This window comes from Bos indicus, chromosome 11 (assembly GCF_029378745.1).
Source record: "Bos indicus isolate NIAB-ARS_2022 breed Sahiwal x Tharparkar chromosome 11, NIAB-ARS_B.indTharparkar_mat_pri_1.0, whole genome shotgun sequence".
In the NCBI taxonomy this organism is placed as follows: Eukaryota; Metazoa; Chordata; class Mammalia; order Artiodactyla; family Bovidae; genus Bos; species Bos indicus.
This window is the reverse complement of record NC_091770.1, coordinates 97,552,911-97,575,779: the sequence shown is the minus strand read 5'-3', so window position 1 is coordinate 97,575,779 and position 22,869 is coordinate 97,552,911. Positions and strand designations below refer to the sequence as shown.

The 22,869-nt window shown below is 51.0% G+C and overlaps 2 protein-coding genes across 13 annotated transcripts in view; one reads left to right on the top strand and one right to left on the bottom strand.

Moving 5' to 3' along the window:
* RALGPS1 (Ral GEF with PH domain and SH3 binding motif 1) overlaps positions 1-22,869 on the bottom strand; it is a 303,143-nt gene that overhangs the window by 94,253 nt on the left and 186,021 nt on the right. The gene's annotated exons all lie outside the window — the stretch shown is intronic.
* Positions 13,424-22,869, top strand: part of ANGPTL2 (angiopoietin like 2) — a 35,987-nt gene continuing 26,541 nt past the window's right edge. Inside the window, exon 1 of the mRNA XM_019970875.2 lies at positions 13,424-13,819. The gene's annotated coding sequence lies outside the window, so the exon portion shown is untranslated. The remainder of the gene's footprint in view (positions 13,820-22,869) is intronic.

Genomic DNA, 22,869 nt, shown 5'->3' with positions numbered 1-22,869 from the left:
AACCTGGCAAGAATACTGGAGTGGGTTGCCACTTCCTCTTCCAGGACTTCTTCCCGACCCAGGGACCAAACTCCTCTCTCCTGAGGCTTCTATATCAGCAGGGGGATTCTTTACTGAGCCATCTGGGAAGCCCACCCTCTTCCTCCTAAATAGACTCCCAAATGGGGGGGTCCATGCTGCCCTCACCCCTAAGACCCTGAGTCAGGAACCCGGGATGAGCTTTAAAAGGCTAGTGTTCCCCTGCAGTCATTCAACAGACATCAATCATGTGCTTCCACACACCAGGCCTTGAGTGAGATGCTCAGGCCAGAGCCCAGACCGAGGCAGCCCTAGGCCCAGCCCCCGGATCTCTCTGATGACACCAGCCCATCTCCCTGCCAGCACCAGCATCTCTGTTTAGTGGCCCCACCTGACTTCATGCCTGGGAAGCTCACTCTACCCGTCTCTTACCAGAAGCCCTCATTTATCTGCTCTGCTGCCCTGTTGGGTCCCAGGACCAATCAGCCAGGTCAGCATCAGCTCAGCGGCTCCTAGGGACGAGAATTTCAGCAGGTGTCTGTCTGTAAGGGGGTTGGGGTCCTCCCCCACGGACTGGAAGGCTGCCTCCAGCCCCTCATTTCCTGATAGGACAAAGGTCCTGCTGACACAGACCACAATGCTCCAGAGGCAACTGTTTTTAAATTGTTTATGTAAGATGGGGATGATTTTAAACAGCTTTGGAAATTCTCTGTGAAGGTTCTGTTATGAAGCTACAAAAGAAAACCAACGATGCTAAAATTAAATCTCTCCTCTCTCTGCTCCTCGGTCTCCCGTCCTGGGGATGAGCCCCATGTCAAGCAACAGGGTGAGAGGGCAGCGATGAACCAAACAAACGAACATTCCCTAAAATATCGTTATAAAGACAAGATGAAACTCGTCAACTAAAGTCTCAGCAAATTTTCTCTGGGCAAACTGACCTGGAGCCCACAGGTGGTGCTCAGATGGGGCTTAATAAGTATCTGTTGCCAAGGTAGCGGATATGGCAGGTGACGTCCTTAGGACTGGCAGGTGATGTCCAGGCCTGAGGAGAGGCGCTGCCCTGACTCTGTCCTCCGGCAGGCGGGCTGACAAGTCGGGAATGAGATGGGACTCACACAAGCTGAAAACAGGCTCTTCAAACTGCTTTTGTAACTGAGCATGTGCCCTGTGCTGACATTTGCATAGACTGACCTGGCAAGCACTTAACAGAAACAGTGACCTCAAAGGGCTTTCCGTGTGCCTGGACAGCCTCTGTGACACTGGGCAGTACAGGAGCACTGCCTTAGAATCCTCCCGTAAATGAAGCCCCCTAACTTCTCAGCAGGAAACACACAGCTACCCTGCCAAGCACGAGGCAGCAAGTCATAGGACCCGACCCCAACACCACCAGGAGAGGAGGGGACCAGCTGGCCCACTCTCAGCTCAGAGGCAGCTGTTTCATTGAATCAGATGGATGGAGGCTTCTGGCAATTTCACAGCCTTGCCGATGCTCAGACACTCCCCTAGGCCTTCCCAAGACCAGCTGACCGGGAGACGAGGGGCCCTGCCTTTCAATCCCTCACCCATGGGTCAACCTCACTGTAGCCATGATCACTAAAAACTGCCACCTTTCCTCGAATCTGAGAAGTCGTCAACCATTAAATGGGTCGTGTTCTAGCAAAAAAGAAAGTGCTGCCAATTAAACCCTGACATGCTAGTACCTTTAAGATGCCCCCTGATTTCAGAGATCTCAAAAACAAGAAAAAAGCATTAAAAGGTTAGAATCAAAGAAATGCAATTTGTTTCCAGGACAACACCATAATGTGCCTGCCTGCTGTAGTGCTCCTGATGTAAGTCTTTATCTTGGTCCCATTTCTGCCTAGCAGTGTGGTCTGCTGTGAGGAACCTCACTTTGCCAAGCCTCACTCTTCTTGTTAGTAGAACAAAATAGTAAAACTTCCCTCATAGGGTTTCAAGAGAAGAAAAAAGATACCTGTAAAATACTAAGCTTGTTACCCGGCACATCACAGTACCTACAGTCAGTTCAGTTCAGTTGCTCTGTCATGTCTGACTCTTTGCGATCCCATAGACTGCAGCACGCCAGGCTCCCTGTCCTTCACCATCTCCCAGAGCTTGCTCAAACTCATGTCCATCATGTTGGTGATGCCATCCAACCATCTCATCCTCTGTCATCCCCTTCTCCTCCTGACTTCAATGCTTTTCCAGCATCAGGGCCTTTTCTAATAAGTCAGTTCTTCGCATGAGGTGGCCAAAGTATTGGAGCTTCAGCTTCAGCATCAGTCCTTCCAATGAATATTTGGGACTGATTTCCTTTAGGATGGACTGGTTGGATCTCCTTGCAGTCCAAGGGACTCTCAAGAGTCTTCTCCAACACCACAGTTCAAAAGCATCAATTTTTGGCACTCGGTTTTCTTTAAGGTCCAACTCTCACATCCATACATGACCACTGGAAAAACCATAGCTTTGACTAGACAGACCTTTGTTGGCAAAGTAATGTTTCTGCTTTTTAATATGCTGTCTAGGTTGGTCATAGCTTTTCTTCCAAGGAGCAAGCATCTTTTAATTTCATGGCTGCAGTCACCATCTGCAGTGATTTTGGAGCCCAAGAAAATAAAGTCTGTCACTGTTTCCATTGTCTCTCCATCTATTTGTGATGGGACCAGATGCCATGATCTTAGTTTTTTGAAAGTTGAGTTTTAAGCCAGCTTTTTCACTCTCTTCTTTCACTTTTATCAAGAGGCTCTTTAGCTCCTCTTCACTTTCTGCCATAAGGGTGGTATCATCAGCATACCTGAGGTTATTTATATTACTCCTGGCAATCTTGATTCCAACTTGTGCTTCATCCAGCCTGACTGTTCACATGATGTACTTTGCATATAAGTTAAATAAGCAGGGTGACAATATACAGCCTTGATGTACTCCTTTCCCAATTTGGAACCGGTCTGTTTTTCCATGTTCAAACTGTTGCTTCTTGACCTGCATACAGGTTTCACAGGAGGCTGGTAAGGTGGTCTGGTATCCTCATTTCTTTAAGAATTTTCCACAGTTTGTTGTGATCCACACAGTCAAAGGCTTTGGCCTGGTCAGTGAAGCAGAAGTAGATGTTTTTCTGGAATTCTCTTGCTTTTTCTATGACCCAATGGATGTTGGCAATTTGATCTCTTGTGCCTTCTGCCTTTTATAAATCCAGCTTGTACATCTGGAATTACTCAGTTCATGTACTGTTTAAGTCTAGCTTGGAGAATGTTGAGCATTACTTTGCTAGTGTGTGAGATGAGTGCAACTGTGCAACAGCTTGAACATTCTTTGGCATTGCCTTTCTTTGGGATTGGAATGAGAACTGACCTTTTCTGGTCCTGTGGCCACTGCTGAGTTTTCCAAATTTGCTGGCATATTGAGTGCAGCACTTTCACAGCATCTTCTTTTAGGACTTGAAATAGCTGAGCTGGAATTCCATCACCTCCACTAGCTTTGCTTGCAGTGATGCTTCCTAAGACCCACTTGACTTCGCATTCCAGGGTGTCCGTCCAGCTCTAAGTGAGTGATCACACTATCGTGGTTATCTGGGTCATGAAGATCTTTTTTGTATAGTTCTTTTGTGTATTCTTGCCACCTCTTTTTAATATCTTTGCTTCTGTTAGGTCCCTATCATTTCTGTCCTTTATTGAGCCCATCTTTGCATGAAATGTTCCCTTGGTATCTCTAATTTTCTTGAGATCTCTAGTCTTTCTCATTCTATTGTTTTTATCTATTTCTTTGCATTAGTCACTTATGAAGGCTTTCTTATCTCTCCTTGCTACTCTTTGGAACTCTGCATTCAGATGGATGTATCTTTCATTTTCTCCTTTGCTTTTAGCTTCCCTTCTTTTCTCAGCTATTTGTAAGGCCTCCTCAGACAATCATTTTGCCTTTTTGCATTTCTTTTTCTTGGGGACGGTCTTGATCACAGCCTCCTGTTCAATGTTACCAACCTCCGTCCACAGTTCTTCAGGCACTCTGTCTATCAGATCTAATCCCTTGAATCTATTTGTCACTTCCACTGTATAAAATCATAAGAGATTTGACTTAGGTCATACCTGAATGGTCTTTGTTGGTAAAGGTACTGATAAAGGTCCATCTAGTCAAAGCTATGGTTTTTCCAGTAGTCACGTATGGATGTGAGAGTTGGACTATAAAAAAAGCTGAGCACCGAAGAATTGATGCTTTTGAACTGTGGTATTGGAGAAGACTCTTGAGAGTCCCTTGGACTGCAGGGAGATCCAACCAGTCAATCCTAAGGGAAATTAGTCCTGAAAACTCATTGGAAGGACTGATGCTGAAGCTGAAACTCCCAATACTTTGGCCACCTGATGCAAAGAACTCACTCATTTGAAAATACCCTGATGCTGGGAATGATTGAAGGTGGGAGGAAAAGGGGATGACAAAGGATGAGATGGCTGGATGGCATCACCAACTCAATGGACATGGGTTTGAACAAGCTCCAGGATTTGGTGATGGACAGGGAAGCCTGGCATGTTACAGTCCATGGGGTCGCAAAGAGTCAGACACGACTGAGAGATTGAACTGAACTCAACTGAGTAGTGTAGTGGTTTTCCACACTTTCTTCAATTTAAGTCTGAATTTTGCAATAAGCAGTTCATGATCTGAGCCGCAGTCAGTTCCCAGTCTTGTTTTTGCTGACAGCATAGGCTTTCTCCATCTTTGGCTGCAAAGGATATAATCAATATGATTTCAGTATTGGCCATCTGGTGATGTCCATGTATAGAGTTGTCTCTTGTGTTGTTGGAAGAGGGTGTTTGCTGTGACCAGTGCGTTCTCTTGGTAAAACTCTGTTAGCCTTTGCCCTGCTTCATTTTGTACTCCAAGGCCAAATTTGCATGTTACTCCAGGCAAATTTGGTATCTCTTGGCTTCCTACTTTTGCTTTCCAGTCCCCTGCAATGAAAAGAACATCATCTTTGGTGTTCACAGGTACTCTAACAAGGCGTTTGAGGACACACATTTCTTTTATCTTCTAGTGCCCTGGTGGGTACACTGAGTTGAAGCAACCTACAAATTACTGGGGCTGATATTTCCCAAAAGACTCTGACAAAGAACAGGGAGGGCAGAAAACTGAATTAAGGACACCCACCAGCTGGTTCGTGTATGGTAGGACACCAACAAAAGCAGGCGTACAGAAGGTTGGGTGAGAAGGCAAATTCCACTGGGATGTGGAGAGGTCCAGTTCCTGAAAAGCAGGAGTAGGTTGTATTGAATTAACCCTCTCATCAGTAACAATGATGAAAGCTGGACAATATACAAAAGACAACTGCTTGAAAGCACTTGAGAGCAATTCAAAGAAGCAACCAATAGAAGCTGGAAGGGATACGGTCCTTGAAAGACATGAAGCACACTAAGGTATTTCCCTCTTCATGATGATACACTGAGTGTTGAAACAGAATGCAGCAGTGTTACCAGCTGGGAAGAAGAGGAAGACATTGGACCCTGTGGATGGAAACTGCAGGGGAAAACACTAGAAAGGAGATAGCCACAGAACGAGGAGCTCCAAAATTACCATACAGGTTCCCTTGAATCCTTACTTGACTCCTAAATTGTACACATGGAGAGAGAGAGTTCATAGAGCCCAAAACAAAGCAGTGACTGAGAGGCAGAAAGTTCAGCAGCTGCCTGAAAGATGGAGTCTGGAGTTCAAGCACTGCCAAGTTAAAAGGGCTTAGCCAACACTTATGGCTCCCAATTTAATCCTAGAAAGGCCATGCCTTACTATTAAACCCAGGATTAAGGGTTATACTCTAGGATTACGGGCAAAATCAAAATAAACCTACCTGAAAAAAACCTAAAAACCTAGCCTGCACAAAAGCAAGGTAATACGCCAGTAATTTAATTGCCTGTCAGAACAAAACACATCATTCTGGAGAGAAAGACAGTAACATGCTGAGTCTTTTCAACATAGGATCCAAAATGTCCAGCGTATGATTTAAAAATTATAGGCATGTGAAGAAGCAAGAAAATATGATCCATGATCAAAAGAAATAATAAAATTAGACCCACTGATGACCCAGATGTTGGAATTAGTATATCCCTATATAAGGGATTTTAAAATGTGTGTATGTGAGTGTGTGTGTGGGCGCATGAGTGTGTATGTGCTGAGATTCCCAGGTGGTGCTAGTAGTAAAAAAACACCTGTCAATGCAGGAGACCTAAGAGATGCAGGTTCAGTCCCTGAGTTGGGAAGATTCCCTGGAGGAGGGCACAGCAACTCATTCCAGTATTCCTGCCTGGATAATCCCAGAGACATGCATGCTAAGTTGCTTCAGACATGTCTGACTGTTTGCAGCCGTACGGACTGTAGCCCACCAGGGTCCCCTGTCCATGGGACTCTCCAGGCAAGGATACTGCAATGGGTTGCCATGCCTTCCTTCAGGGGATCTTCCCAACCCAGGGGATCGAACTTGCGTCTCTTAGATCTCCTGCCTCTCTTACATCTTCTGGAAGGCAGGTTCTTTACCACTATCACCACCTGAGAAGGAAGCCCCTTAAAATGTGTCAGTTCAGTTCAGTTCAGTTCAGTCGCTCAGTCATGTCCGACTCTTTGCGACCCCATGAATTGCAGCATGCCAGGCCTCCCTGTCCATCACCAACTCCCGGAGTTCACTCAGAATCACGTCCATCGAGTCAGTGATGCCATCCAGCCATCTCATCCTCTGTCGTCCCCTTCTCCTCCTGCCCCCAATCCCTCCCAGCATCAGAGTCTTTTCCAATGAGTCAACTCTTTGCATGAGGTGGCCAAAGTACTGGAGTTTCAGTTTTAGCTGAAATCCCAGGGCTGATCTCCTTCAGAATGGACTGGTTGGATCTCCTTGCAGTCCAAGGGACTCTCAAGAGTCTTCTCCAACACCACAGTTCAAAAGCGTCAACTCTTCGGCGCTCAGCCTTCTTCACAGTCCAACTCTCACATCCATACATGACCACAGGAAAAACCATAGCCTTGACTAGACGAACCTTTGTTGGCAAAGTAATGTCTCTGCTTTTGAATATGCTATCTAGGTTGGTCATAACTTTCCTTCCAAGGAGTAAGCGTCTTTTAATTTCATGACTGCAGTCACCATCTGTAGTGATTTTGGAGCCCCCAAAAATAAAGTCTGACATTGTTTCCACTGTTTCCCCATCTATTTGCCATGAAGTGATGGGACCGGATGCCATGATCTTCGTTTTCTGAATGTTGAGATTTAAGCCAACTTTTTCACTCTCCACTTTCACTTTCATCAAGAGGCTTTTTAGTTCCTCTTCACTTTCTGCCATAAGGGTGGTGTCATCTGCATATCTGAGGTTATTGATATTTCTCCCAGCAATCTTGATTCCAGCTTGTGCTTCTTCCAGTCCAGCGTTTCTCATGATGTACTCTGTATATAAGTTAAATAAGCAGGGTGACAATATACAGCCTTGACATACTCCTTTTCCTATTTGGAACCAGTCTGTTGTTCCATATCCAGTTCTAACTGTTGCTTCCTGATCTGCATACAAATTTCTCAAGAGGCAAATCAGGTGGTCTGGTATTCCCATCTCTTGAAGAATTTCCCACAGTTTATTGTGATCCACACAGTCAAAGGCTTTGGCATAGTCAATAAAGCAGAAATAGATGTTTTTCTGGAACTCTCTTGCTTTTTCCATGATCCAGCAGATGTTGGCAATTTGATCTCTGGTTCCTCTGCCTTTTCTAAAACCAGCTTGAACATCAGGAAGTTCACGGTTCACGTATTGCTGAAGCCTGGCTTGCAGAATTTTGAGCATTACTTTTAAATATGCACAGGATTTTCAGGAAATGAAGGACAGAATGAATGAGTGGATAGAGAATCTCAGAAGAGAAATGGGACCCATAAAGATAAACCAAGTGGCAATTCTAAAACCAAAAGAATATAGCACCTGATGGAAAACATAATTTGGACATTAAGAGCAGATTAAACACTATAGAATTATGGATCTGCAAACTTGAAGCCAGGTAATAGAAATGATCCAAACTGAAGCACAGAGATTTTTTTGAAAAAGATAAATAAATGGAGCTTCAGTGACCTGTGGAACAACTCAAGTGTGTTAGGGGAGTTCCAGAAGGGGAGGGGAGAGAGAATTGTACAGAAGAAATATTTAAAAGAATAATGGCCCCCAACCTCCCCTGCACCATAACACATTCCCAAATTCAGTGAAAAATACCAACCCACAGATCTGAAAAGCTTAGTGAATCCCATGTAGAAAAAATACAAAAAAAAAAAAAAAAAAAAAAATTACATCATCATCATATTGCTGAAAATCAAAGATAAAGAGAAATCTTAAAAGAAGTTAGAGGAGAAAAGACCCCCTTTTCATGTACACAGGAAGGACTACACAGGAAGAGAGCTGACTGCTCATTAGAAACAACGTAAGCCAGAGGACAATGGAAAGGGATTTCAAAAGTGCTTGCTGAAAGGATACATCAATTTGGGATACATGAAGCCTGAAATCCTGCTAAAAGGTAAGACTCTGAGGCTGCAAGAAACAGCAAAGCCCCTTCCCAAGCACCCCTGTTTATATAAGCACCCACATCATTCGTGCACTCCTACCCCACCCCCACCCCTCACACAAGGTTATCTCAGACCATCCCAACATTCCCAACAAAAAAAGAAAAAAACTGTAACTGTCAGGAATGTGACAAGATAGAAAAACCATGAAATCATTTAAACAAATTGTGGGACACAATTAAGATTGCTGGTGTTCTGCCACCATGTAAATGTCACACTCTTCTTTCATTCTGATAAAAAGTATAAAAAAGGAAAAGAAAGATTCCCTGCTCCTCAAACGCGTCAGTCACAGGACACTGGTCCAGCACACAGGTGGAAATGCAGGGATGGTGCTCACTGAGAGGTCACCCTAGTGTTTCTCCCCCACTGCATGGGACCCTAGCAACTTAGAACTGGGAAAGCAAATCTGTTTAGCAACCAAGGGACTTGGGCTACACCTATTCCCAGGGGCGGGAAAACCTAGGAATCCCCCTGCCCCAGGGGTCCCGTGGCAGAGAAGGCAATGGCACCCCACTCTAATACTCTTGCCTGGAAAATCCCATGGACGGAGGAGCCTGGTAGGCTGCAGTCCATGGGGTCGCAAAGAGTCGGACATGACTGAGCAACTTCACTTTAAATTTTCACTTTCATGCATTGGAGAAGGAACTGGCAACCCACTCCAGTGTTCTTGCCTGGAGAATCCCAGGGACGGGGGAGCCTGGTGGGCTGCCGTCTATGGGGTCGCACAGAGTCGGACACGACTGAAGTGATGCAGCAGCAGCAGCAGCAGGGGTCCTGTGGCCTCCCAGTCACCTCTCTCTCCAGAGTGTCTCCACCATTGCCCAGCGGCTCTGGGGCCTCAACTGTAGGGCCTGTCAGTCCAGTCTGTGCTCAACGCCATCATGGCCTTAAAAATAACAGCAGGCCGGAACCCTGCCCTTCTCAGAACCTTTCAGTGGCTCCTGACTGCCCCTGGGAAGAAGTCCCCCTCTGACAAGGACTTGTCCTCCACCACATTCCCCTTCTCTCCTCCAAACTGCACCCGACTCAGTCCCTCACAGTCGCTCTTGCCTCAGGGTCTGCTTCTGTTGCTACTGCAGTGTAACAAATCACCACCAAAATTCTGTGGCCTACTCACACGCTAGTAAAGTAATGCTCAAAATTCTCCAAGCCAGGCTTCAGCAATACGTGAACCGTGAATTTCCTGATGTTCAAGCTGGTTTTAGAAAAGGCAGAGGAACCAGAGATCAAATTGCCAATATCTGCTGGATCATGGAAAAAGCAAGAGAGTTCCAGAAAAACATCTATTTCTGCTTTATTGACTATGCCAAAGCCTTTGACTGTGTGGATCACAATAAACTGTGGAAAATTCTGAAAGAGATGGGAATACCAGACCACCTGATTTGCCTCTTGAGAAATCTGTATGCAGGTCAGGAAGCAACAGTTAGAACTGGACATGGAACAACAGACCGGTTCCAAATAGGAAAAGGAGTATGTCAAGGCTGTATATTGTCACCCTGCTTATTTAACTTATATACAGAGTACATCATGAGAAACACTGGACTGGAAGAAGCACAAGCTGGAATCAAGATTGCTGGGAGAAATATCAATAATCTCAGATATGCAGATGACACCACCCTTATGGCAGAAAGTGAAGAGGAACTAAAAAGCCTCTTGATGAAAGTGAAAGTGGAGAGTGAAAAATTGGCTTAAATCTCAACATTCAGAAAACGAAGATCATGGCATCTGGTCCCATCACTTCATGGCAAATAGATGGGGAAACAGTGGAAACAGTGTCAGACTTTATTTTTGGGGGCTCCAAAATCACTACAGATGGTGACTGCAGTCATGAAATTAAAAGACGCTTACTCCTTGGAAGGAAAGTTATGACCAACCTAGATAGCATATTCAAAAGCAGAGACATTACTTTGCCAACAAAGGTTCGTCTAGTCAAGGCTATGGTTTTTCCTGTGGTCATGTATGGATGTGAGAGTTGGACTGTGAAGAAGGCTGAGCGCCGAAGAGTTGACGCTTTTGAACTGTGGTGTTGGAGAAGACTCTTGAAAGTCCCTTGGACTGCAAGGAGATCCAGCCAGTCCATTCTTAAGGATATCAGCCCTGGGATTTCTTTGGAAGGAATGATGTTAAAGCTGAAACTCCAGTACTTTGGCCACCTCCTGCTAAGAGTTGACTCATTGGAAAAGACTCTGATGCTGGGAGGGATTGGAGGCAGGAGGAGAAGGGGACGACAGAGGATGAGATGGCTGGATGGCATCACTGACTCGATGGACGTGAGTCTGGGTGAACTCCGGGAGTTGGTGATGGACAGGGAGGCCTGGCGTGCTGCGATTAATGGGGTCGCAAAGAGTCGGACATGACTGAGCAACTGAACTGAACTGAACTGAAAATAACCATTTCCTTCCCCCGTGGGTTCTGTGGGTCAGGAACTCAGACTCGGAACACCAGGATGGCTTCTCTCTGCTTCCGGTGGCCTGGAGTCTCAGCAGGAAGACTCTCTAGCTGGGGAATGACTCAGTGGCGAGGGGCCTCTTTCTCCCGTGTCTTGGGGTTGGTGCCGGCTACCAGCTGGGACCTACAACACATGTGGTCTTCGCGCGGCGGCTTCTGGGTAGTTGGACTTCTCCGGGTCCAGCCTGGCCCACGGCTCCAACACCGAGTGTGCCAGCAAACAAGACAGACTGCCTTTTTTCACCCAGCCTTGGCAGTCAGGCGGTGCCACCCCCACTGCTTCTACAAGCAAGTAAGAAACACCCGGATATGAGGGGAAGGAGCAGAGACCCTGCCTCTCAATGGGAGGAGTGTCAGGGTCTCACTGCAGAAGGGAGATATTGCCGGGACCATCTTTGAACCTGACGCACTGTTCTCTCCAACTGATGGGCCGTCGTCCTTCCAAACTCACCACCTGCTGACTCACCCTTCAGGTTTCAGCACCACTTTGTACTACGTGCCCTGACTGCTTGTTCAGGCCTCCTGCTCAGATACTCCGTGTGCCCAGTGCTTCTCATGTGCCTCAGTCTGTCTGTCTGCCTCCCCTCCTGCCTGCGAGCTTTGTGAGGACAGGAATTTTGCCTTTCTGGTGTTGGCTCAGTGAAAGAATTAGTCACTCAGTAATGTCCGACTCTTTGCAACACCATGGACTGTAGCCCACCAGACTCCTCCGTCCACGGGATTCTCCAGGCAAGAATACTGGAGTGGGTAGCCATTCCCTTCTCCAGGGGATCTTCCCGACCCAGGGCTCGAACTCGGGTCTCCTGCATTGCAGGCAGATTCTTTACCATCTGAGCCACCAGAGAAGCCTGAGCAGATTCTGGAAAAAAAAAAAAAAACTTTCTGGAGAAGAGAGTCAAAGAGAGAGAGAGAGAAAGAGGAGGGAGAGAGAAGGAGGAGGGAGAGAGAGAGGGGAACATGCCTGCACATAGGCTGTCAAGGGTGCCGCTCAGGAGAATTCAGGCGCATCCCAGCCTTCCTTGGCCCCACTGCCAGGGTTCCACCAGGACCCTCCAGGCCCTTCAGAATACCCACAGAGTGAGTGGCACCTTCACCCCATAGTCCCTATGTGGAGGGTCTCTGTGCCATCCAGCTGTCTGGCTAATGGGGTAGGTAGCCTGCAAGATGCTGGGGTCTTCTGGCAAAGACTCACTTTCTAAAAAGGGATGGAACTGAGAGATGGAAAAGGGAGAAGGTCTAAGCAGGACAGGAGAAACCGAGGCAAGAAGAAAAGTCTGCTCCCTGCAAAGACCAGAGTGGCGATCCCAGGGAGGCAAGGACCTCGAAGGACCCATGTGCCCTGGACCAGGAACATGACACCCTGTGCCTAGGGGTGTGAAGAACCCCATTAAAGTTTCTCTCCCAACTGGTAGCCAAATATCATCACCACCACCACCACCATCAATCAATTTTTTTAAAAAGGAAAGAAGAGTTACCACCAACGTTGCACATGGCTGTTGTCCAGGCAGAGGACAAACCAGCCCCTGGATGCCCCTTTGCAGGATTTGCCTTGGTGCCCCCCAGCAGGCCTGCCCACCCCACGAGTCTGTATCATCGCTCACTTCATGGAGTCCAGGGCTGTCTCCTTTCCTGCTCTGACCCTACCAACATTCACGAGCTCGTCTCCGCTGCCCTTGGAGGTAGATTACTCATCTCAGCTCACTTACTGATGCACGAGAGGGATGTCCAGAGAGACGAAGTGACTTAATCAAGGCCGCTCAGGTGGGAAGAGACAGAGCGTCTCTCTGGCGCCTCCCCACCCCCAGCCTGTCCTGAGCCACTGCTTCTCTCTAACTTCACAGCGTGGATCCTGCTGACTTCTGTGAAGACAGCCTGGGGCTCCTCCCCCAGGGTTCAGAGGTGAGGGAAGTCTCCAAGGAGGGCGGCTGATGGGGAGAGGCTGTCTGTGCGGGACTGCCCTGCCTACACGCCACCCCCCCTGCCCCGCCCCCAACACACACACCCGGGGGCTCTGCAGGGCAGAGCAGGGGACAGGAAGCGACCCAGGGGGAGGACCCGGCTCCCGGCTGCCTGCACAGCTGGGGCGGATCTAAATCCATTACCTGAGTCAGAGGGGACGCTCTCTGCCTCGGCAGAGCGCACCCGGGGCTGCCCAGGCTTTTGGGAGCGGCTGGGCCAGCAAGCAGAGCTGGCCAAGCTGCTCATGCCAAGGAAGGAGGGGGCCGGCGAGGCCGCCAAAGCAGGCTGGGGCAGGAGGGGCCGGGCCAGCTGGGGCCGGAGCTAGTGTGACATCACCGGGCGGCCCGCCTCTGTCTGGGGCTGAGGGGAGGCCCGGAGCCTTTCTGGGGCCTGGGGGATCCTCTTGCACTGGTGGGTGGAGAGAAGTGCCTGCAGCCAACCAGGGTCAGGCTGTGCTCACAGTTTCCTCCGGCAGCATGTAAAGGCTCCACAAAGGAGTTGGGAGTTCAAGTGAGGCTGCTGCCCACAGCCGAGAATGGACCCTGAGCCCTGAGCGGTGCTGCCTGAGCCCCGGACCTGCAGAGCATGGCACTGGGGCAGCAGCCTGCCCCCGAGAGAGAAGGCAGGTTGTGAGCCACACGGCAGGACCCCCAGCCAGCCCCATCCCCTGGCTGGAGCCCCGCTACGGAGCAAGCAGAGGCCAGTGAGGCAGGGCTACTCGGCGGCCGGCCAGGTTCGGTCTGTGACTTGGGGACCCCTCCTGGAGGCCATGGCCAGGCTGCCCCGCTGACGGCCGAGTGAAGCATGTGAGGAGCAGCCCCGGAGCCAGGCAGGAGGGACGAGGTAAGGGGCGGGCTCTATGGCACCCCGAGGGACAGTGGGTGAGAGGCAGCAGCTGGCCCCGGGTCTCTGGGTTCAAGAGCCCTGACCCCTCTGGCTGGGGAGGCGGGTGTTTGCAGCTGGGCCCTCCTGCTTTCACTTGGGAGCCCAACACGGCAGCTGCCAGCACAGGACCTGTGGACACCTGGGCAGTGGGGGGCGTTCGGGGGGGGTGGGGTTGGGGGACCGTGAGGTCATGGCTGGGCTTGTGAGGGCTTCATCAGTAAGCCTCACTCTCCTTCAGACAAAGAGCCTTTGGGGTGAAGGTAGGCGGCTCCCGGCAGGGCTCGGCCGCCGGGTGCGGGGTGTGTGCGCGGCTGTGAGCTTGTGTGGAGCGGTGCCCTTGACGGGCCAGCGGGCCCAGGCATCGCGGCTGGCCGGGCTGGCCCAAGGACTTGCGAAGCTGTTTTTCTGTTTCGGGTTCCTGTGCACCCTGGCTGGCAACTCTGCCGCGGCAACAGCAAAAGCAAATGCTGTCCTGCAAGTGCCAGGAGCCCTTGTTCAGAAAGGTCCCTGGGGGCTGAGCAAACTCTGCTCCCACCCCTGCCCGGGAGGAGAGGAGCTGAGGGATCCAGAGCCTGGAGGCACAGCCTGTGGCTGTGACTCCGCACTGCCCCGGTCTCCGGGCGCGTCCCAGGATACCTGGACCCTCCTCGCAGGGGGTGGGACGGGACAGGGCCCTGGGTCTCGGCGGGCTGTCCGTGGGCTGGCCAGGACCCGGGAGGATGAGGCTTTCCCGGCACCAGGCAGCGGGACAGCGCAGGCTCCGCATTCCGAGTCCCTTGAAAGCACTCGTTAGATAACATTTCCAAACAGAAATTCTTTGCTGATCCCTCCCTTCTCCTCTGTGATATGTGTGTCACGGGTCAGCAATTGCCTCTGCTGTGGATTAGGAGAGCTCCCAGAGGCCAGTTCGGTTACTTAGAGAAGGATCTCCTTTCACCGGGGCTCTGCGGAAAGTTGAGAATGCCACTTCCGAAGCTGGCCAAATGCTCCCCACATGTATTTTTCTAAATTGAGACAGAGGGAGGTAAGGCTCACAAGCTAGGCTCAGACCCTAGCTCTTCTACCTAGGGCCAAGTGACGCTTGCCGATCATTTAGCCTCTCTAAGCCTCAGTTTCCTTATCTGTAAAATGGGGTAACAGTAGTGCCCTTCTCTCAGGGCACTTACATGGCGCTCACCAACTGGTAGAGTCCCCCACAACTACCCTGTAACACAGGTACTTGTTAGTCATCACCATTTCACAGGTGAGGAGACTGAGGCACAGAGGTTAAGTGCTGTGTCCAAAGACACACGGTTAGTGTCGGCACCAGCGTCTGAGCCAGCACTCTGAGCTACACACCATTACTCTCCAGGAGGAGCACAGGGGAGTATGACCCAGAAGGCCTTAGCACAGTGCCTGGTGTGTGGCAAAGCCTCAGAAAACCTCTGAGTATTATGAGCCATAACTATTAGAATCACAGAGGGAAGAGCAGAGACCCGGACTCTGGATATGTCCTGCTGGGGTTGTCAGGAAGTTCCGAAAGGCCCAGCCAAGGCTATGACCACTACCTCCACCCACACTGGGGGGCCTCCCAGGAGCCTTTGGAGGGGAGCTTCATGTTTGGGGCCACATGTCCAAGTCCTAGAAGTTCACAGGAAGGAGGAGTGCAGATGTACCAACAAAAGGACCTCGGGTGCTTCTGATACCACCCCTACAGGAAGAGCATCCAACCCCTCGCAGGGCACTGTTCTCCTGCCTGCTGGTCTCTTCGCCTGAACCAGTGGGCGAGGCAAGTGAGCTACCGCCGCACTGCTCCAGGGTCCACAGCAGGAGGACCAATGCCAGGCCTGTCCTGGGGTTGCAAAGGAGAGGCAGAGACCCCTCCCCCAGTCTCCATCCCAATCACCAAATCTGCCCACAAGATGGCCAAGTCCGGCCAACAGTGGTGAATCTTAGCCCATGACAGTGGCTTCCCTCCTGTGGCCCCAGAGCTCTCAGTGGTCCCTGAACTCTTGGAAGCGTTTGGAAAAGCTGGCATCGAACAGACACTTCTCCAGCACATGGCCTCTGGGGCTGTGGAAGCTGCAGGTTTCCTGGCTCAAGCCTGGATCCATAGCAGCTCACTCTGCTCTCTGGGCGTGCATGTATGCTGTCACTTCCGTCGTGTCCGACTCTTTGCGACCCTTTGGACTATGGCCGGCCAGGCTCCTCTGTCCATGGAATTCTCCAGGCAAGAATACCGGAGTGGGTTGCTATGCCCTCCTCCAAGGGATCTTCCCAACCCGGGGACTGAACCCGTGTCTCCCATGTCTCCTGCATTGGCAGGCAGGTTCTTTATCACTAGCGCCACCTGGACAGCTTGGGCCAAGCAGAGGCTCTGACTGACCTCACGGGTCTAACATGAGTGAGCTATTCATTACTCAGTAAAGGCAGGCAAAGATGTGTGAAGCACATGGTCCAGGAGGGGTTTTTGCTACAACCTACTGGGAAAAGCAACTAAGCCATCTCTTCCTCCACTCCTCCATCCCACAGTGATTTACCAAGTACCACTGGGCTAAGTAAGGCACACACATATCTCATTTCATCCTCGCTACAACCTCAGGAGGTATGTTTCAGTTTTAGCGTCCCATTTGACAGAGGACAAAACAAAGGCTCAGACACGGTGAGCAACCTGAGCACCAAGGGCATACAGTTGGTGATTCTGTGGGACTTGAACCCTGGCCGGTGTGGTTCTGCAGGCCATGCCTCTCCCCACCTCACTTCACTGGCCTGTTCAGAGCATCTCACGGCCTTCGGTTTGGCTGGTGTCCTAGAGACACTGTACCACTCCATCTGAAAGCCACGTGCTCACCTGATTCGGGTGCGCCATCTGTTTGTCCTAGAAGTCTACCTCTGAGACAGTACAGGCCTCATCACCACCCCTCTTACAACTGAGCCTCATCATGGCTACATAGCGTGCTTGCGGTAGCACAGTTAACGAGAGGTGGGAACAGATTCCAAGCCAGACTGTCTTAGCTCTGAACCCTGCAGATTCACAGATAGGTGATCTGTGTGGCTGCCCCTCACCCCCCAACCACCCTTCACGGCAGCACCATGGAACTGCACCAGTTCAGAGGGGGCAGAGCCTTGGCCCCCAGTCATCCAGGGACTGTTTCCTGAGTCTCTGCTTAGAGACTCCAAGGGCTGCAGAACCTGAGCTTGGGTCTTCACGGCCTGCACCGGCCACACTTGAGCAAAGAGAAAAGACCCGGGAGCTGCAACTGGCAGCTCCAGCAGAACAAACAGAGCAGGCAGCAGCCCCGCCCAAGGCAAGCACATTCAGCTTCTGGCCTCTCTCTGAGTCACAGCCCACTTCACCCGAACCCATCTCGATTGAGAGCAGTCAGACAGGGGAGGAGGGGTTCTGCTTGCCTGAGCCCACAGCCCGGTGGGAAGAGGCAGAAGGTGAATCTAATTCACAGCAGTGGGAGACTCGTAGGGAGGAGGCGTGTGGTGCTGAGAGAGACTGTCCCATTTTACAGAAGAGGAAACTGAGGGTCAGAGGGTACAGCGCCTCTGCCACGGTCTCTCCACTGGCGAGCCAAAAAAGCGAGGATTCAAACCCAGATCTGGGCCCATTCCGCCCCAGCCTACTGCCAGCCTGGACAAACACACTGCGGGAATCTCAAGAATGAATCAATTCATTGAATAGCATTTCTTTTTTTGTGAATTTATATAAAACACCCCAAATAGAGGGGTCATTCAGACCCTGGCAGCAAGCAGTTTGCGGTGGTAGAAGGGTCACAGCAGAACCTCGTTCTGAGGGTAGTTTCTGTGACAAAAACCACATTCCCACACAACTCCAAGCCATACGACTGCCTTAATAACAGCCTTGGGTTGGGGGGGGGGGGGGGCGCTAAAGCGCTACAATGTCCTGTTCCACGTACACATCAACTGTAAGCACACACTCTGATCACAGACATGTTAACGTGCTGGGTGGGGGGAGCCAGGCCTCTCACAATCAAGCTATTGTGTCAGGTCAATGCTCTGGAGAAACCAGCCTTTCTAGAGGCCAGCAGCCCCAGAGCCCCCCAACCTCCCCCAGAAAGGCACGCCCAAGACCACCTCAGGAAAGCCCAGAAGGAACTTGGTTCTTGTCTCTGAGAGATGCCTGAGGACCTGCCTGGCTCCAGGAATGACCAAAGTCCTGCCGGAGATGGTCCCCCTCTACCTCTGCAAGCGGACGGTGGAATCTCTCAGTCACCGCTCACCTCCAGGACCCACTCAGGGACAGGCAGGGAAGGGATCTGAATGAATGAAAGAGGGAGGGAAGGAAGGAGGGAGCTGCAGACCCAGACGAAGGAGCCTCTTGCCTCCAGCTGCTATGGTGCTCCACCCCGGCTGTGCTCCCAGTCCCCTGAGCCGCCCTGTGGGGGCCCTGATACCCAGTGTCACCAGCACCTGCTCTCTGTCTCACCTACTCCTGTGGCCCGTTGAGGGCAGGCATCTCCCTTGCTCCTGCTCTATCCTGCTCTATCCCCAACACAGTGGCTGGCACCAGAGAAATGTTTAGGAAGTTGTTCATTGAGGGAATGCCTTGAATTTCCTATTTAATAATCCAGGTGCCATCCTGGCTACTGGGTATTCAGAGGGGGAAACCACCCTGATCTCACTTTTAAGAAGCTGATAGTTTGGGCAGAGAACCAGATGAGGACAAGCTGGGTCTTGGGTGCTGTGATAGAAGCAGCCTGGGCTGCTCCTGGGAGCAGAGGAGAGAGGGGGCCCCTCCCTGAGAATGGCCGGCTTCACCGAGAAGGTCAACTGAGCAAGGAAGGCAGGACATGGGGAAGGTGCCGAGGCAGAAAGAACAGCACTTGCAGGGGCAGGGAGGCAGGACAACACAGGCTCTGCCTTCCAGCAGGACACTGACGGGGCCAGCTATGAGGTTTAGAAAGATAGGCCTGCAGCAGTAGGCAGGCCAGCAAGGCCCGTGTGGGTAAGGAAGCTGGCTCTGGAGTCAACACATCTGTTCCAAGCCCAGTTCTACTACTTCGGAGCTCTGATGTCTGGGCAAGGCTCCACCCTTACCTCTGTTTCCTCATCTGTGAAACAGGGATTCTCACGGCCCCTGCCTTTCAGAGTTGCTGGGATCCGGGACAGAGGCACAACGTGCTCATCATCCCTGTGCTGGGGACGAGCCCTGCAACAGGGCCGAGGTGGTCGTGGGGCCAAACACTCAGCCTGGCCGGAAGAGCAGCCCCAGGCAAGGTTTGGATTTCCTGGGAAGTCGCCCCAGGGCACCGCTGTCCACCTGGTCCCCAGCTGCTCCCTGCTGTCAGGGGCTTCCCCCAGATCCAAAGCTCCAGAGCACATGAGGCACGGCCGGAAATGCAGCAGCCAACTCAGGAGCTGGGCTCCGAAATGGCTTCTGCAGCTCTCCGCCTCTGCTCTGCTGGCCAGGGCTCTTGGCACCTGAGGGATCAGTGTGCAGGCTTTGGGACCTTTCAAGATGGCTCCAAAATAATGTAGTACGGAAAAGGAACAGTGGCATCCTTATCCCCTGGCAAAGGAAACCCGCTCCCCGATGCTGAACCACATCCTCTCCTAACACAATGACCTCACAGGATGACCACAACCCACCTCCTCCATGAGCTCAGCCCTGCCCCGGAGCCAGCAACGCACCAGGGGCAGGCGTGTCAGGCAGGTTCGACCCTCCACTGACGCTCTTCCCAGCAAATATGTACAGTCCTACACTTCCTGCTTCTCTGGCTTGAGCCCGTGTTCCCAGCACTCAGGACAGGCCTGGACCCTGACTATAGCAACACACGATGGCTGGTTGGCTGGGAAGACTAAATGGATGGAGGGCTGGCTGGCTGGACAGACGGCTCATTCGAAGGTCTTATGAGAGCTGGACTGGCAGGGTCTGGCAATCAGCTCCAGACCCCCTGGGTGCCCACACTGCCTTCTGGCGGGGATGATTCACAGGCTCCCGGGCTGGGAGGGGACGGCAGTTGGAGATGTGGTTATTCCCTCCCTGGCCTCCAGGCTGGCGGTGAATCACCAGGACAAGCGATGCACAGTTCCTTCCCCAGGGTTTCTAAGGTGAGGACACCGCTGCACATTCTAGATGTCCACTTTGGGGTCTCACCACTTGGATGATCAAGCAGCTGTTTCCACCATCCAACAAGACTCACCCTTGTGCTGACGTGAAAGCCATTTCTACCTTGTCAGTTAAGAATGACTAAGAGGGAATCTGCATCCCGGCCGTTAAGCAAACAGACAGGCACCTATTATTCACACAGGTTGGAGAGATGCTCTTGATCGAAGTGAAGGCACAGACCTTGCAGTTGACATGGACTTCCCAGTCCAGATGTTTCCTTCAAGGGACCTTAGGCAAGTGACCTAACGTTTCTGGACCTGGGTTTCTTCTACTACAAATGCAGATAGTAATGCCTGTCTCCTAGGTAAGGGACCAAATAGTTTATTACCCAATGAGGACACTTGTGAGAATAAAATGGGGTGCTATTAATAATTAATAAGACAACAGGCCTCAAGGGGGGACAACCAGCATGCCCAGTCCCCTACCCATAAGGCTGTTAATGAGGTAGAGCACGGCTGAGCACACTGGTCATCTATGACAAACAAATGGCAGCTGCTATCATCTATCCCATTGGTCATGTGGTCAGCTGGGCCCTCTAGGGCAGTATCTTCTGGAATATTCCTTTATCTGGATCCCTCTCATCCCAGATTACCAGTTGGCTTGGTACTGCCTGACTGACACATCATGTATCTCATAACCAGCTTTAGCAGGAAAAACCGTTCATCAACTTTGAAGTTTCGATTTTTTTTTTTTTTCTTTTCTGTCCTGATGCTGGTTTAACATCATGATTCATGCTCGGGTCCACCAAGCTCACTCAAGCACAGCTCAAGTTCCCGGCTTCCTGTCAGGGGCCAGCTGGGCACTGGGCCAAGGGGCAGTTCCAGATGCCCTTGCTGCCTTGGCAGAGGCCCCCTGCCCAGGCCTCCTGCAGGGCCTCTGGCCTGGACTCCTACCTGGCTTCCATCTGTGATCACAGAGTGATGGGGCAGGGCAGGCTGGGGAGAGAGGGATAGGCTCTGTGAGCCCCCAGGCAGGAATTCAACATGGACTAATGATGAAACACCATCTTGAGAGCTGATTCACTTCGGGGTCAGGAGTCCTGGGGGTCCCAAGAGCTCTCCTGTTGTCCTCCTTGCCTTAGAGGGGGCGTGGCTGTCAGGGAACAATCTCTCTTGAGTTTCCCTGTCACTTTTATGCATTCAACACAGATGTATACTGGGATTCTGTTACCGACTGCTACTTGGCTAAGCTGATGACTTAGGACAAAATGACTCATGGACTTTGAATCTTAATAGCTTCCTTGCCTGCAACAGGAACAACTGTCAGCTCTGCCATTAGTCTTAAAAGCATCTTTGTGAGAATTAGAACACTGCTGTGATTTAAATACACAAAACCACAAAGACTATGAATGTGAGCTGTGCTCTCTAGAGTTGCATAGTACACAACCTGGGTCACCATGCATGGCCACCCGAATAACAGCTTCCCTCCCAGGCCTGTTGGGAGGATGAAGTGAGGCAATGCTTATAAAGTGTTTGGGTCACAGTGATAATTAGCTGTCACTATTATTTTTGAAATTGTCTTATTCCTACCCTTTGCGGTGACCTCAGGAAAGTAACTTCTGCAGCAGGGTAGGACCCACAACTCTGTCTTATGAAAACAATTCTTCCCACAGAGTGGCCCCTCACCTGAGCCGTGGTGCTAAAGGGGACGTGGACACACGGTGTGTGGCCCCACCACAGCAGGCCAAGCAGGGACGCTCAGAGCTGCCCACCGGAGGCTGGGTGGGACCCAAGCCCTTGGGGAGGTGGCCTCCCTGCGTGCAGAGCCCGTCACGTGGCTCGGTCACACCAGCCCCGCTTGTGGGGAGGGAAACCCATGTATAATGGAAACTCCTCACAATACAATGTGGAAAAGCAATTTCAAGAATCGCTTTTATTTTCCTTTTGAAGCCAAGGAAAACAGTTGGATTTGCTTTCCTCGGTTGGTCATAGGAAGAAACTGAGGAGCATCTCTTTGATTGGAGTCGAGTTCTTCTCCAGGCCTAAGACAGTTGGAATGCTGGGGGATGGGGTAGGGGGTGGAGTTCCTTCTCTTGGGATGCAATTAGTTGAATAAATACCAGGAGAGCAAAAGTAAGCAAACTCATTACTGCCCATTAAGACCTGCCAAACTTGCAAAAAACTAAGGAAGGGGGCTGGAACCTTGAAGGAAAGTCAATTACTCTAAGGCAGAGGGGGCACAGCCCTTGGCATCAGGTTGACCCCAGCTCTTGACAGAGTCAGCACTGGCTCTTGTCTGCCATGTGCTCCCAGCAAATCACTTAGCCCTCTGGGTGCTGTTGCCCGCCTTTATAAACCTGGGGAGAACCAGTCTCGCTGGATTCCCTGAGACAGTGCCCTGGTTCCTTCCCATCCTTCTTCTAACCCGACTGGCTCCGCGTCACTCCTGCCAAGCCCACGTCTCATGGAAATGTGACAGTAAGACCCCAAATTGTGCAGCTTCATGACTGTTCCCACCAGCAGCAATGCAACAGGGAGCAAGCTACCTGACACCCTCTTGGGCTTCAGTTTCCTCACCCTCAAAATGGGCAGAATATTACTAACCAGCTCCAAATGTCGTGGTGATTCCATGAGATAATATGTTACGCGAGGGGCCTTGTGAACCTAAAAACTGAACGAGTGTTAACCATCAAGTTTGGTTCTCTTTTTAATTGAACAACTGCAAGAAATGCTCTTTAAAGACTGCAGTCTCTGACTGCGTCTGCTCATCTGGAGCCTCCTTGCTCTGCGCCCAGCGCCATGTGAGAGGCTACGGACACCGTGACAACCAGGACCAGTCTAACCACTGGGCTGGGAGGTGAGGCCAGACAGACCTCCTGGGCAGGCCCAGCTCTGCTACATAGAACAAGGCCCTCCTCTGTGAAATGAGACAGCTGGTCGTGGGATCTCCT